Source organism: Talpa occidentalis, unplaced genomic scaffold (genome assembly GCF_014898055.3).
Source record: "Talpa occidentalis isolate TD23 unplaced genomic scaffold, MPIMG_talOcc4v2.1 talOcc4.2, whole genome shotgun sequence".
In the NCBI taxonomy this organism is placed as follows: Eukaryota; Metazoa; Chordata; class Mammalia; order Eulipotyphla; family Talpidae; genus Talpa; species Talpa occidentalis.
In genome coordinates this window covers 4,328,632-4,340,986 of record NW_023602073.1, presented here as the reverse complement: position 1 = coordinate 4,340,986, position 12,355 = coordinate 4,328,632, and the positions used below count along the sequence as shown (strand labels likewise).

Sequence of the window (12,355 nt, the reverse complement as noted above, 5' to 3'; positions counted from 1 at the left end):
TTGTTCTCTCAGTTTCAGACACCTACCTTTACCCCTGCACACACACAAGCACCCCAAACGGCCTGGGGACATGAAAGCTGCTCTTTGGAAACGGAAGCACACATGCTGCTCACGGGGAGAGGTTATGGTGGGCTTCTTACAACAACTTTACTCATTTATCTTTTCAAGAGCATCGCTGTTCACCTTTAAACACACACCTGAGGCCAGCGTGTGTGACAGAGCTGCACCCTCGGGTGCTGCTCACACACAGAAAGGAGGAAAATCAATTTCCATCCCGGAAAGACAGAGCTACTGCACAGAAGGTCACTGAATGCAAGCGCTGCTCAGGGGGCTCAGAACCAGACCCTCCTGGTGCTGCTTCGCCGCCCTTCCAGGGGAGGCAGGCAGGCAGGCTGGAGACTCCCGCTCCCAGGGGAGAGAGAGATGTCGCTCGTGCAAGCCACGAGATAAATCCTTTATTTTTTTTTTTAAGATTTATTTATTTATGCATACAAGAGCTGCTTTAAACAGCTAAGGGGGAGAGGCGAGCCGACAGGGCGGGAGCTGTGTGGAGTCGCAGACTTAAATGTTTGCAATTAACGCTCTGGAGAAGTTGACCAAGACTGACTCGACCAGTGCAAACACGACCGCTGCAAGTCTGTCAAGGTCACTTGTCAGACTGGGTGATCTGCTCCCCAAGGGCTTGCTGCACAGATCGACCTTGCCAAAGGGACATAACTAACTCCTGGCTCTGATTTAGGGACCTTCCAGGCTTGGTTGCCAGTTTGCTCACGCCCCAACCTGCCCCGGGGTCTGTGGTCACCTCGGGTCTGGGCTTACTCAGCGCAGGGTCCTTCAAGATGTCTGGAGGGATGCCCTTTGTCACCTCGACATCATTACCAGTATTTTATTGGGAACTTCATGAATGGTCACGGGCCTGAGGCACAGAGGGGCAGTAGACAGAAGGCAGCCAGGTTTCTGCAATAGAAGCCTGACCCCAAACTACTGGACATGTCCCCGCGAGCACACACATTTCCACCAGCTCCCCGAGCCCCGTGGGAGGAGTAGGGTTTCATGGAGAGAGCCGCAGCATCGAAGTCAAATAGATCGCAGACCTGAGTCTGAATCCTGGCTCCATTCGGAGCTATGGGACCCTGGGAAATTATTTAACCTCTGTGAGGTTCAGTTCCCTAATCTATAAAGTGGAGAAAAAGCTAATGGAAGTAAAGTGCCCGGCGCCGAGCCCCAGCTCCTCGTGTGTATTCCAGCCCCATTCCCAGCAGGGGATCGCCCCAGACCTCTCTTCTCACTATCTTTTTTTTTTTTTTTAAAGATTATTTATGCATACAAGAGCTGGGGTACAGGCCAGAGGTGTGGGGGGCGAGGGGATCCACCACAGACAGAGTGGGGAGCAGAACAGGCAGACTGACTGAGATACACTGCTGAGGGGAGCAGCGGGCGAGACAGGAGAGGTCTGCTGTGCCATGTGGGTAGCTCCTTGGCTGGCCGAGGATCGAACTTGTGCTGCAGAGGCTGCAGACAGCTTCATAGTTTGAGTCTTAACCTAAAAAAGGGCTCTTTTTTATGCCCAGATTCTCCAGGCTGCTCTTGGAGACTGGAAGTGGCTCTCTCCTCACAGAGCAGGGGGATGATAGGATTGGGTTTTCATGAGAAAAAGCTGCCAGGGTGGTGCATCCTCACCAGCTGGCGTGATTTAGGCAGCAGCAGCAAAGAGAGAAAACAAGGCTTCAGCTCTCCCTCCCTGCTCTTCCTGGACTTCTATCTCGTTAGGACAACCTGGGAAACCTAGAAAGCCAGGCCTCCCGCCACATCCTGCCAGTCAGGGCCGCTCTGAGCTGAGTCATGTCAGGGGCTCTGAGGAGACACAAGCTCTGGACCCTCAGTCCTGCCTCCTGCCAGGGAACTTACCCCCTCACCCTGAGCAGGGCTGGGGGCGAGCTCTGGTGTACCCCAGCAGAAAATACGGGAGGCTTTATTTTTCTAAACAAAGAATTCAAGTCTCACTTGTTGGCAATGAGAAAGGTGATGTGAACTTCCAAACGCCCTCGCAGATCTAAGCTAGGTGGCTGCCGAGCTCAGCAGGCCTGCTGGGAGAGATGGTTGAGAGACTTGACATCTGATGGGTCTGGCGCTTCCCGGGATGAAGCATGTCAAAGATGGGGGAGAAAGTCTACTCCGACCGTATGGGAGCCGTTGTTCCGCCATGCCAGCTGAGGCATGTAAGAGAAAAAGTTGTTTATAACTCTTGATAAGCTCATCAAGGCAGACTTTATTCTACAGGGGTTACTACAGCGTGGTGTTGAGGAGGGGAGAGAGATTGGACTCAGCTCTGAACCAACAAGAACAAATGAGGATTTTTACCCAAGAAACAGAGCGGGGGTGTTATCAGCACATGGAAAATTCCTAAGAAGAGACATCAGGGTAAGTAAGGGGGATTCTTGCTGAAGGAAGATCAGGGGATATTAACAGAATATCAAGGCTCGAGGGGGGTGAGATACTAAGGGTGGGAACTTGCACTAAATTGATTTTACAAGATACTTGCTCAAAGTGTATTCTGCAAAGACAGAGAGGGAAGCCCAAAGTGGGGCCTAGTCCAGCAGAGGGTTCAGAAGAGCCTGCTTACAGTTGGGTAGAAGGAGAGTCTTTGTCAAGTACCTGGACTGCACTGTGGGTTTTGGCAAGTCGTGGGGAGACAAGATGTTTCTGAATGCAGCACGGGGATGGTGCAAAATACCTCGATTCCAGGAACTGAAAGAAATTTCAAGAAGTTAGCTTTTGGAGGCTTTTACTGGCAAAAGAGCAATTCCCAACTTTTATGGGCCCATAGCAGCAGCAGCAGCAGCAAGAACAGCCATGGACACCAGCAGTGAGCCTGCAGCAACCTTGGCAGCAGGAACGCAGATGCAGTTGCTGAACGAGCCCACTAGGTGGCAGAGCAAGTGTGGCATGACTGTCCCATGAGGAGGCCGCCATGATGGCCAAGGGCGAGCCACCGAGGACCCACAAGGAGCTGGACCTATTTTAGAATACCAGCCATATTTGGCGAAGAAATTCAAGGTCGAAGATATTTTTATTGAAGCCCACGGTTAATGTAGAGCCTGGGGAAATAAGTTATATTCAAAACTTGTTAACACGCGTAAATGTATGAAAAGATGATGAGGCATTTAGCAGAGGTTGTTTCTGTTTGGGTAAATTAAGGTTGACTCATCTAATTGTGGTCCAGAGAGCACTTTCAAAGGAGGTAAGCGTGTTGGTTTCTCCCTTGGCAGGGTCTGACAGGAGCAAATTCTATTTCCTTTCTTTGCTCTGTTTGGCTCCCAGCCAATGAAAAGAATTCCATTGACAGCTGGAGCTGCCTCCAGTGCTCCCTTCTGCAGTCCCCCAAATGTGGACCCTGCCTCGGGGAGCAAAGCAGAGAAGGGAACAGTTCAGTCACCACAGGCAGCCCAATTCAGCTGGCAGCTGCTCTCACTCCCTGAAACTCTGGGGTACTCTGGACAAGGAGGAAAGCTGAAGGCCTCAGGCTACCCTGAGATCAACTAGAAAACTTGGATTGTGGTCTTTCACTGGGTCTTGTCCTTCATCCTCATCCTCTGCCTCTCTCCATCTTACCTAAGGAAAATCACTTCTTGAGCAGAAGCAAATTTTGCTGATAATACACATCTTTAGAGTAGGCTTTTGAACAACCACATCATTTCGTTCTCACAATAAGCCTATAAGAGTGTCATTACACCCACCAGGCAGATGAGTTAACTGAGGCACTGAGAGGTCAAGTGACTTGCTTCACACCATAAAGCTAACAAAGGACAGCCTGCATCCTAACTCATGTATGTCAATTCCTATCTCCGAGGATCATTCCCTTTTTCGAATTAGTATGTCGCCTGACATGATTATGTTGTTTTGTGTTACTCCTCCCAGACTTTGCACATTTGTAAAGGAACCGGAACAGAGCGAGACCAACGATGGATGCAACAGATTTGCATCATTTGTCTGATATGTCCGCAGCCCCAATCAAGCCAGATTCATCTCTCAGATTTTGGATCTTAATTCCTATAGATTATTTTTCCTTCTTGCTACATTTGATCTGATTTCTCAATGCATTCCTTGATCTGCTTTCTCTTTTATTATAGGGATTAAGAAGTAGAATACAGTAAATGCATTTGCATGATTACAATTCAACACATCACAACAGGACTGACCTGTTAAAATGCATAAGCAGCTGAGAACACTCAGCAAGTGCCATGTCAGGAAATTCCTGTCCCTACCACTATGATGTGCCTACCCTGTCCTGCTCTCCATTGGCACAGTCCAGGCTCTCCAGAAAACCTTGGCTTTTTACAGCCATGGCAAGTGTCTTTCATAAATGATTGAATGATCTGCCTTTGGAAACTCCCGGTAACTAGTCTGCTGTATTTATTTCCCGGGGCTGCTGCTACAAAGTGCCACAATCTGGGTGGTTTTGTTACAGGGCAGGGAGAGGGGTACCCCTGACCCCCAAACCTGCCTGCTCTAAATAGGTTCTGCCATCTGCTGCATCAACACAAAACATATGAGACTTTCATGGGAAGGAACTTTAATACAATTAGGAAACATACAGGAAAGGCAAAGAATCTAGTTTCTAAATCAAGCACCCAAAGTTACCCGTCCCCTCGTGGGTAGAACTCCATCCATAGGGGATTGGCCCAGAGCAAGGCCCCAAAGCCTGTCACAGTCTAAAGCACCTTCCAGTGGGGACCCACAGAAACAACCAGACAAGTCTGGTAGGAAAAAAGCAAAATGAAAATCAAGATAAAGGGCCTCCCCGGTGGCGCAGCGGTTGAGCGCTAGGTTGTGAAGCTGCCCGCGGCCTCTGCCGCGCCGGTTCGATCCCCGGCTGCTCCCCGGCCACCAGAGGAGGGTCCCACATGGCGCGCAGACCTCTCCTGCCGCCCGCTGCTCCCCTCAGCAGTGTACTTCGGTCCTTCTGCCTGCTCTGCTCCCCGCTCTGGCTCTGGTGAATTCTCTCACCCTCCGGCGCTTCTGACTGTACCCAGTGCTTGTATAAATAAATAAATAAATAAATCTAAAAAAAAAAAAAATCTTTAAAAAAAAAAAGAAAATCAAGATAAAAACCACCATTGTCCCCTCCCACAGGTCTCCCCCACATCTGTGTCACCCCGTCCATGACCAAAAGGCAAGCGCAGTTTCTTCACGTGTCTCTGCTCCATGCGCCTCCTCCAGGTCTCCTTCTGGCTCCATCCTGCTTCCTTCCTTCCTCAGTCTCCTCTGCAGCTTCTTCTCTTCCTGCTCAGCTCCACCCTCCCTTGGGTGGGGCAGGGAACCTGGAACCTCCCCCTTTACTGGGGACCCCCTGTTACAGTTTGAAGAGACAGAATTTATTCTTTCATAGATCTGGAGGCTACACTCCCTCCAAAGGCCCAGGAGGACTCCTTCCCTGCCTCTCCCAGCTGTGCTGGCTGCCAGCCATCCTAGTCGCTCCTCAGCGCGCAGGCACACGACCCCACCATTTGCTCCGTCTTCACCTACTATTCTCTCCTCAGTATCTAAACTGCCACTTTTCATGGACAAAGCCATTGACTTCAGGCCACCCTAATCCAGCTTGACCTCTTCTTAACTTGATTACATCTACAGAGACCCTATTTCTAACTAAGGTCATATGCACAGGGAGCCAGGACTGAGTCTTTGACATTTCTCTTGAGGGGACTTCATTCAATATAACAACAACTTTTTCCCACATGCAGGGCAGACATCAGTTATCAACCATGGGGCTTTCTGTGGAGCAGATTGGACATCACAATCCTCCACACAGCTATGGGAGGCACCATATACCTCCAGCAATGGGAGGCAGGTCCTTGGGGATTGATATGCCACAGTGTCCCCCTAAAGGAATGAATGTGTGACAATGGCCATCTGGCACGTGGGGAGGAGCTTGTGGAGAATATGGGGCTGGCACCCACCAAGCCACTATAGGGAGCCGCTGTTCACATTATGCCTTAAGATGGGTCCCACTGGGGAGCCATCCTGGACAGCTGTGTCTCCAGCCATCCTTGACCCAGAAGGTGCCATAACATGTGACCACAGCCTTGGATTCACTGGGGTAAAGTCACGCTACTTTTTCTCAGTCCACAATCCACATGCACTGGAGCATGGCTGGGTTCCAGCTTCACTCACTGCTTACGTTTCTCCTGCCTCCACCCGCTGCAAATTGGAAATAGTGATACACAGCCATCTCTCAGGGCTGTAGGGCAATTTAATTAATGTTTTTAAAGCACTCTGAGGTCTTTGGATGAAAACTGCTGTGTAAGTGCAAAATTATTATTAGTTCTCAGCCTCCTGTCCCTTGACTTCTGACATGGGCTTTTGTTGTTTCTGAATGGGAGCCATTTATGGGCTGTCCAGCTGGTTCTCTGGGTACATAGCAAGCACACACACATTTGCAGATTTTTTTTTTGCCTTTTGAAAAAAGCATTCCAACTCTGTGGGATGCCTCGAAGCTTTTCAATGTCTAAATTTTCTCTACTTGTCTCTACTAAGTACTGTAATCTCCAAGAGTAGATTGTAAACAGGCTACTTTGGAAAAGAGCTGGGGGTGGGGAATGGTCAATTTGAAGAAATTGCCCCTCTTATAATGAAGAATAAAACAATATCTCCTTCTCATGCAGAATCTAAATGAACTGCTAAGTGAGGTCTGTCTCCCTCGCCCAGAGGGATTCCTTGAGTGTTTATGTGTTAAAACGAGAAAAGAATAGATTTGCTTTCAGGCCCAAATTTTGCCTCTTTCCTTCACCCTAATTTCTCAGGAACCATGGAAACAAACACTCCCCACCTAGAGGATGTTTCCTGATAGTCCCTGTTATAACTGTGTGCCTCCCGGGGATCCCATGGGGAGGGTGAAATAAAGAAGTAGAAAAGAAAAAAAAGGTAGGTCTGCAAGTGAAATGTCTTGTCTCCCAAGGGCAGACAGGGCAAAGCACACACACATTTGCAGAGTGCTTTGCAAGCTCTGGGGCCAAAAGCAATGCTCCATCTTTAGCAGGTTGAGGACTCTCCACATAGCTCTCCAAAGTGGCTGACCTACTAATAGATGGATCATATGGAAGCTCTATGTTTAGTAGGTCCAGAAATCTCCACACAGCTCTCCATAGTGGCTGGACCAGTTTGCACTCCCACCAGCAGTGCAGGAGAGTTCCTTTTTCTCCACACCCTCGCCAACATTTGTTGTTGCTAGTTTTTTTAATATGTGCCCTTCTCACTGGTGTGAGATGGTATCTCATGGTAGTTTTGATTTGCATTTCCCTGATTGCAAGTGACATTGAACATTTTTTCATATGCCTGTTGGCCATTTGCATTTCTTTCTTGGAGAAGTTTCTTTTTAGCTCTTCTGCCAAAAAAAAAAAAAAAAAAAAAAACCAAAAAAAAAAAAAACACCTTAGAAATATTAAACTTTACTAGACTTCTAAATAGGGAGGAAAAAAAAAAAAAAAGCAATGCTCTGTGGCTCCACTTCCCATTTCAAACCCTTCCCATGTTACCACGCCGGGACCCACTCGGCTCCCTTAAAGGTATTTTTTGACCTATCATAGCACTTTGGTAGCAGGCTCTGTTAGTCAGCCAGCTGCTGCAAATTTAAAATTTCATTTTTAAAAATTGCCAAGGAGCAATTACATGACATGCAATCAGTTGGACAAAAATACAAAGGCACAGGGCGCAGGAAAGAATCAGGTGTGAGCTACATGGCTATGACCACAAGGAACGCAGAGGATGAGCTCCAAGTTTAAGTCCATCGAGCACTGCTTGAGTATAATATCATTAAGTATTTATATTTATATGGAAGACCAGGAGGATTCAGCTGGGGTAGGAAAAGTTGAGGCAGGAGTGGGAGTAAAGACAGATAAAATCAACTGTTAGCCAGGTAATGTCTCCCACGGGGGCACAGCCTCCTGCTGGTGGCTAGAACGCTGAGGGGCCTTTCCTGTGGTCTCAGATGGTAAATTTCTGCCTGTTACGTCAAGGTCAGGATGAAAGGAATAGTTTCTTTCTTTCCATTCCCCTATTTTTTAGAAGGAAGAAGACATAAGTAAAAATAAAAAAAATAGGGCCTCCCTGGTGGCGCAAAGGGTTAAGACACAACCTATGAAGCTATCCACAGCCACTGCAGCACGGGTTCGATTCCCGGCCCGCCAGGGGGCTACCCACATGGCGTGGCAGACCTCTCCTGTCTCGCCCGCTGCTCCTGTCAGCAGTGTAATTCAGTTGATCTGCCTGTTCTGCTCCCCACTCTGTCTCTGGTGAATCCTCTCACCTCCCACCCCTCTGCCTGTACCCCAGCTCTTGTATGCATAAATAAAGAAATCTTTAAAAAAAATGAAAATAAAATAAAAAAATATGTCTAGTTGCCAGGGGCAGAAGAATACCCAGAACTGAGAACTGAGAACGATGTGTGGAAAGCAACTAGTTCCCATTCCCTCCTTCTATCTGCCACGCGTGTTGTGCTTCTGTTGGGCTTCCATCAGCCTCCCAAAAAGTTTTCCTGCTTCCTAACCCCTCCAGCTCTTTCATTTCCTCCTTCACTTTATTTTCCGGGCTATTGTCCTAAAAGTGGATCTAATTACATGGCTCTTTTGACACTGCCCCGCTCTACAAATCCTCTGCCATAACGCTTCTGTCTTCTGTTATTGCCTCCTCTCTGCTTGCTCTGCGCTGTGGGTGTCTTTTGCCTATGAAAAAGGTTGGTAGAAATGCTTGATTGAGATTTGAAGACTCCTTAAGGTTGGGTAGTTGGCCTTGGGACAGCTGAGCAACTGGCTCAGAAGCAAGTCCATCCTGGCTTACGATGACCACGGGTAACTGACTACAGCCCAGTGAGGGTGAGCTGCAGGGGGAGCAAGCCTATCAGTTGGATTTTGGGAACAAGGATCAGGTGTTATGTGGCCTCCATTTGCCCATGAGGATTAGTATCTACAGACTGAAGTCAACATGTTTCAGTAACATGATTTATTGAGTTTGGGGTTACCGCTGCCTGTCACAGGGCAGGCCATATTCCTTTATCTGCCCATCTGATAAAAGGCAATCAAGTTCATGCTTCTTAATAGTTGTTTTATTTTTTTTTAAAAGATGGATTTATTTATGCATACAAGAACTGGGGTACAAGCCAGAGGTGTAGGGGGTGAGAGATTCACCAGAGAAAGTGGGGAGCAAAACAGGCAGATCTACTGAAATGCACTGCTGAGGGGAGTGTGTCAGCTCCCTGGCCTGCTAGGGGATCAAACTCGTGCTGCAGAGGCTGCGGATAGCTTCACAGTGCTGTGCTTAACCCCTTGCACCACCAGGGAGGCCCCCTTCCTGATAGTTGTTTGAAGATTTCCTTGGTCAAGTTCTTTCCCTACTCTGAAAGATCCTGTACAACTAAAGTCAGTAAAATTCTGTCAGAGTCTCAATGGTTGTTATTTAAAATTCTCCTCATGTTAGACAGGTCCATTTAAATATAGAATTAGCATGTTTCAGAGAGTTAGCATGTTTCCAATCTGTCCTTCTGGGCGATGGGATGGGATTCCACTATGGAAGCCCCCAATTTTTATATCCAGCATGAGCAGGATGCAGTCACTGTCAGAACACAAACCCACATCCAGAATGACGGATGAGGACAAGAAAAGGAATAACTGGGCTGCCTCAGTTTCCACAGGGAATCTGAGAACAGACAGTTTTAAGGTGAAAGAGAAAGCGGAGAGACACCAACTTGGCACCCTCTGACAGCTTAGGTCCCTAGTCCTTCTGCCCACATCCCGCCCTCTCCTGAGAGACAGTCATGCCCTCAGGCCTGGCACACCAGTATTTCTCAGACTAGGGCCTTTCAACATTTCTCTGGGTCTATGAGTTTTTGACATATTTTTATAGGCTTTCATTTTGATGAAAATCTACAAATAAGCAATGTTAAATGTCCTGTGACCAGCTCAAACCACAGAATTTCTATGCCCCTTCTAAGTTTGTGTTTTTCTCTGAAGGAAGGCACAGGTGCCAGCTAGAATTGCATTGACTGTCTCAGACACATGAAAATGAGCAGACTGGACTTCAGCACAAACGAAGTGAACCCTCTTGAGTGAAGCCACGCGGCCTCACTGCCGCGGCAGAAACTCAGGGGTGCGACACTTCTAATAGAGGCCAGTTAGAAGAGGGGAATTTTACTGGCCCTGTGGATTGGTTTGCATTTTACGAATTTGCATAGAAGTTTATCTGAAAGCTCATGTTTGCTCAGCGTGGTTTATATTTCTACATCTGTTTTGGTTTTAAGGATATTATTGTTAGGTTAATATCTGTACAGATTAAAGTCAATTATGATAATAAAAAAATTGCCAGTATTTTTTCCTTTGAAAACAATTCTCTGTTCAAGTGTTCCCTCTAGCCTTGTGCTTTAGACACTGTGCCTGTGCCATTTCTACCATCCTTCCTCACTACTGTCATTCAAAATGCTGCTTATTTTTCAAGTCCAAGTTCAAATGGAATTAGTTCCATAAAGCCTTCCTAATGCACTCCCAGGTGAATTTGGACACTCCCATCATACTTCCATGTCCCCACTCTTGTTCCGATAGCTCCCTCATGTTAAGTAGCTGTGCATTCAGCTTGAGCTCATGTCCCCCTTCACTGGATTGCAAGCTCCTTGAAAGAAAGGATTGTGTCTTGCTTCTTTTGAGTACTACATAGAATGCCTACAACAGCACTTTTTCTAGAGTAATTATTCAGCAAATACGCTTATGTTAATTCCATTCATTCAACACACACACATACACACTACAATAAGACAGTGGTAGTAATTTAATTTCTTATGCAACTTAAAGCTGAAATGGGAAAACAAACACATCTAGTCTGGAGAAGACAATAAATAGCAATAACAGACTCTGACCAAAGAACTGGTTGATTGCATCTTATCAACCAATTAGATCAAATCTGGCTCAGCAAACAATCACTTGCAAAACTATGAGGGACAATTGCTATTGAATTAAATGAAAAGCTCCTATTCTAAGATTTTTAGACCTTTGGCTATTTTTATATAGGAAAGACGGAGTATTAAACAATGATCCAATTAATGCAGCCAAATATAGTTGCCAAAGAGGAAAGAGCTAGAGAAGCAGGCTGAATTATTCTGAGACTCTCAACCCTTATTGTGTTGTGGGGTCAAACACGTGAGTCTCACGTAAGCTCTCTCAGTCCACAGGCTGTTGTGGGACCTCTTCCCCCAGCAAATAATCAGACTCTGTTAGGTTCTGTCAGAGAGGCTTAGTATTTATTTCTATGATGAAACCAGCTAAGAATTATTATGAAAACAAAAAGCACTGGCCTTATTTTGGGAGGATGTGGAGCTGATATTCTTATTTGTATTTGTGTCTTGGGACATCCTAAAGTGAAATTATTATAACTAGAGATCTCATTCCATAGACCAAGAAGGGTCCTGGAAACAAGGCTTTCTCTGGCATGGGAGACAAAGAGAAAAATGGCTCCTGATCATCTGCTATCCTCTGAAATACCTTGATAGGCTTCAATCAAAGCAGAGGAAAACCAGACCACTCCTGCCTCATAAATAGTTATCTCCTCATCCTTGAGTCCATCTCAACCACCCTTCTCTCTCTCTCTGTCTCTCTCTCTCTCTCTCTTACACACACACACACACACACACACACACACACACACACACCCTTTTCTTATTACCAAAGACTACGTGTGCAGTGTTAAGCTTACCTCATCTCAAATTTTCATCATGTGTTTTGGTTAAATCTGTCAAAACTGATGCAGGGCACCCCCTTCACTCATCTAATGACCACGAAGGACTTAGCTTCATCATATATTAATCTCATGAAAGCAACATGACTCTCCTACCAAGTCAAATCCACTCCTTTTAACAAAACTACTCCATCCCTTTTAACAAAAGGTTCAGGGTTGCTGTTATTTTCTCTGCTGCCTTTTTCTTCTGTCTACTTTGATGTTAGTGCAGGGCTTACTATTGGTCAGACCTGAGATAAGCTCTTAGATGTATTATCTCATTTAATCCTCATAACAGACCTATTAGGCAGATAGAATTCTTAGTCCTATCCTAAAGACCTGCCAGCTAACGCTTACAGAGGGAAGTCCCTGTGCCCCCTTAGAGGCAAAACTTCCAAGGAAAGCTGGGTTTCCAACCTGGCTCGGTTAGGACTGCCTGAGCTCTTAATTACCATGCCAAATGGTCTCCCCAGCACTCTTAGTAAACTATTGGAGAATACTTCATTTCATTCCATTGAAAGGGAATCTATAACATCTATATTTGTACATTTATCTTATGTACATTTCTGTTTATGTTTTCCTAAGTAGCCATCTTCCTAAGTAG

The 12,355-nt window shown here is 46.4% G+C and overlaps 1 long non-coding RNA gene across 5 annotated transcripts in view; it reads left to right on the top strand.

Moving 5' to 3' along the window:
* LOC119251652 (uncharacterized) overlaps positions 1–12,355 on the top strand; it is an 81,470-nt gene that overhangs the window by 32,772 nt on the left and 36,343 nt on the right. For all 5 annotated transcript variants that reach the window (XR_008552985.1, XR_008552984.1, XR_008552986.1 and 2 more), the window contains exon 3: positions 2,281–2,421. This is a non-coding gene — a long non-coding RNA (uncharacterized LOC119251652). The remainder of the gene's footprint in view (positions 1–2,280; positions 2,422–12,355) is intronic.